Here is a 4116-nt window from a genome sequence, read left to right as displayed (position 1 = left end):
CTCCCCGCCGCAGCTGCAGCGGCAGCTTTGAAAAGTCATCCCGGCCGCCTGGAGCTCCGCGCGGGGGGCGTGCTGCGTCCCGTGCTTGGTACCGGGTCGCGCTGCGCGGTCAGCCGAGCCGAATCGGGCCCGCTGGAAGCCTAATAATGCTCCGCGATCGCCGCCGCGGTGCGTAAAAAGCGTCCACCCGCTCTGCTGGTGCTTTTTCCGGCCATCTCGCCCGTGTGCACGGCCTGCCGGTGGCCCCGCGAGCGCGTAGGGAAGTCACAAAGTTCCCTCGGACGGCGTTGGGTGCGTTCGCGGCCCGCTGGAAGTCATTCATGCTCCGCGATCACCGCCGCGGTGCTTAAAAAGCGTCCATCCGCTCTCCTGGAGCTTTTTTCCGGCCACCTCGCCCGTGTGCGCGGCCTCCCGGTGAACCCGGGAGCGCGTGGGGAAGTCACAAAGTTCCCTCGGACGGCGTTGGGTGCGTTCGCGGCCCGCTGGAAGTCATTCATGCTCCGCGATCTCCACCGCGGTGCTTAAAAAGCGTCCATCCGCTCTCCTGGAGCTTTTTTCCGGCCACCTCGCCCGTGTGCGCGGCCTCCCGGTGAACCCGGGAGCGCGTGGGGAAGTCACAAAGTTCCCTCGGACGGCGTTGGGTGCGTTCGCGGCCCGCTGGAAGTCATTCATGCTCCGCGATCTCCACCGCGGTGCTTAAAAAGCGTCCATCCGCTCTCCTGGAGCTTTTTTCCGGCCACCTCGCCCGTGTGCGCGGCCTCCCGGTGAGCATGGCACCGCGTGGAGCCGGCCCAGAGTGTCCTCGGACGGCTTTCGGTGCGTTCGCGGCCCGCTGGAAGTCTAATATTAATCATAAATATGGCTGCATCTTCTCCTCGGCGGTCATTAAAAAGCGTCCATCCGCTCTCCTGGAGCTTATTTTCGGCCATCTCAGGCGTGCGCACGGCCTCCCGGTGAGCCTGGCACCACGTGGAGCCGGCCCAGAGTGTCCCCGGACGGCTTTCGGTCCGCTCGCGGCCCGCTGGAAGTCTAATAGTACTGCTCAAAGCGAACTTCAAATCATCTGCTTAATAATGTGGAACGCCATTCTTAAGTAGTTTTTCCTTAATTGGGCTCAACTGGCAGACTAATTATCACCGGTGTCTGAGATTGATTTCAGTGATTCAACGAGCCCTGACACACAATACCGTCCATGAGTTTAATTGAAAAACAAAAAATGTAATCTTTATGACACTTAAATACAATTTGCATAATAATTTGGAACACGGTGTAAAGTAAACGTTGCAGGTGGTCATTTCTTCATGCGCAGTGATAAACTCGGCACTCTGAAGCACCCAAGAGCGCTTTTTTCTATGCCAACCAGAGTGACGGGAGACGCACCATTCAGAAAACGTGCTCAGCTCGCCGAGAAAATGCGATTTAAGCAATAAAATTAAAAATGCTTATAAAACATAAACCAAACGTTGGAGGTGGTCATTTCTTCATGCGCAGTGATAAACTCGGCACTCTAAAGCACCCGAGAGCGTTTTTTTCGATGCCAACCTAACCAGAGTGACGGGAGCGGTACAATTCAGAAAAAGTGCTCAGCTCGCCGAGAAAATGCGATTTAAGCAATAAAATTAAAAATGCTTATAAAACATAAACCAAACGTTGGAGGTGGTCATTTCTTCATGCGCAGTGATAAACTCGGCACTCTAAATCACCCGAGAGCGTTTTTTTCGATGCCAACCTAACCAGAGTGACGGGAGCGGCACAATCCTTTCTTCTCTGCTGTTCACTTCAAACACGCTCCATGCGACCGCAATGCTCTCGTATCAGACAAGGCTTGCTCGATCACCTGCTCGTTTGCTGTCTCACAATGTACCCTACACAAATCCGAAACATTTGTTGCGGCTCCGAGTCACGACGAGGGGCAAGTTTTGGTTTCCAAGGGTGTTTTTATTCCTCTTCAACGTCTCTCCCATACAGAGCCGCCTCTTTCCCGTGCGCGGTGGTGCGTTTACGGGCAGTCGGAGAAATCAACGCCAACAAAAAAAATTACATCCAGCCTAGTTAAGACCGTACCAAAGACTATAAAAATGGGACCCATTGCCTGCCTGTGTGTGTGACGATCATTGGGACTTAAAAAAAAAAAAAGAAAAAATTTAAAAAATTCATAAAAATTGGGTGCGTATTATACATGGGTACAAGCTTTTTTCCAGCATCAGCATGCCATTTTTAGGGGTGCGTACTATACATGGGGGCGCACTATACACGGAAAAAAACGGTAATCCTGTAAGAATGAAGCGAACGGATTGAAATGGTTTTGGTTTTGAACTATTGATTTAACCAGTAGAGGGGGTGCACCGTTCCTGGAGGTACTGCAATACCTGGTCGATGTCTCCTAGGCTTGCCGTGTGCAGCTGTGAGAGTTGCTGCAGCCATTTGGAGCACAGCCACGGGCTGGGGGGGATCTGTCTGTGCTTCCTTACCAGCAAGTTTCTGGAAGTCCACATGGCGTCATTGATGGCAGCAAAGGTCAGCAACTGCTTTGTAAAGTCTTCTTGCTTGATTTTCAACGGTCTCACCCCATAGAGTACACGGTCTGCATTCAGCGCTTTCCTTGCGGGGAATTGCAGGTCGCCCACAGGTCTACGGCAGCCCTGCACTACCAGAGCAGGTCCCACACTGACTCCTGGGCGCCACAGCCAGATCAGGGGCACGTTGAGAGCGCTGACATGCCCCGAGAGTGCATAACGGACCTGACTGGGAGGACATCACGGGCCACCATCCATGACAGGTCCCGAAGTTTGTTTCGAGAGGGCGGGGTGGTTGACGTTGCGCCAAACTGCAAGGCCGCGCACTGGACACACCGCTTCCCGCTCCTGTAGGACAGAGATCATGGATCTGTGATTTGTTAAAATTTCACTATTTTCTTGCTCTAATTTAAAGTTCTTCAAAAACTTCTTGATTAAGGAAAAATAAAAGACACAGGAATTCTTTGGTCGGTGGTTTTTAGCTTTAGTTTCCGGAGGTATGAGCCCATCCAGAATCGTGTTATTGCTTGGCTTTTTGGTGCATTTGGTGTAAGGGATTGGACAGTACAGCCAAGTGCGTAGCGATAGAGACTTTATTGCGGTGGGAGTAGCTGGAGCTAGCGCTGGATCGGCAATCAGGCTGGGAAGAACAAGCTGTTCTGCGGTATCTTCGATTCTTCATGGACGCCAATTTGTCGTGGACCGGAGAGCGAAGCAATATCATGCGACAGACGGACACTCGGGTCTGCGCTGGCGGCGTTGATATAGCGCTGTCCCTGAGCCTGTGGCAGGTGGCGGCGATTCGGCTGATAGGGGGGCGTGGTCCTGTCACAGGTGGCGCCGGTACGTGACATTTGGTGTAAGGAGCGCGCTTCGCAGGTGCAGGGCAACATATCTGCTTCCGAGGAAGAGCTTTAAGTCCGGCACTCCTTTTCCTCCTTTTTTCTGTTTTTCTTCATGGTGTCCCTCTTCAGTCTCTCCAACTTGGATTTCGAGATGAAGTAAAAAATGGCTCATTCCAAATTTAAAATCACCTTCATTGTTGGGATGAAAACAGAACTGATTAGTAAAAGCAAGGGTAAAATCACCACTTTTATGGTTAAATTTTTCTCTTCTATGGTCAGCTCTCTTAATCCCCCAAACCCAAGAACAGATACTACACTTGATTTTAGCCAAAAGGCCGAGAAGCGATGGAGTATACGAGTGACGGACTCGCTTAATGTCACGAACTGGTAAACTGTAAAGAACTGGGAGCAAACCTAACAGGTTACAGTACGGAACAGAGTGCTTCTCTTCTGGGCACTAATAAATCAGCAAACTTGTCTGCTGACTTATTTGTTCACACTTCTTCACCCGCAGCAATGCATGTAGTTCACGAGGCATATATGTGTCCCCTTTCAGCAGTCTCTATCCAAATACACAGTGTAGGTACCTATTAAAAGTGTAGTCCCGATGAACATGAAAGGCAAAGACTGATCATTCACAAACAACTTTCCATGGTCATCATATCTACCTAACGGCTGTGCCAAAAGAGTTGGGCCAGAAGAATAGAGCGGAACTCATCCAGAAGTGCATGAACACCACCTTGTTGAAAGAATAA

The 4116-nt window shown here is 51.1% G+C and overlaps 1 pseudogene; it reads right to left on the bottom strand.

Moving 5' to 3' along the window:
• Positions 1 to 3536: 3536 nt before the first annotated feature.
• On the bottom strand, positions 3537 to 3708 carry LOC133157656 (U2 spliceosomal RNA; annotated as a pseudogene).
• Between the last annotated feature and the right edge of the window lie 408 nt (positions 3709 to 4116).

This window comes from Syngnathus typhle, linkage group LG7 (assembly GCF_033458585.1).
Source record: "Syngnathus typhle isolate RoL2023-S1 ecotype Sweden linkage group LG7, RoL_Styp_1.0, whole genome shotgun sequence".
NCBI lineage: Eukaryota > Metazoa > Chordata > Actinopteri > Syngnathiformes > Syngnathidae > Syngnathus > Syngnathus typhle.
The sequence above is the reverse complement of the archived record's forward strand: the minus strand, read 5'-3'. Positions and strand labels throughout refer to the sequence as shown.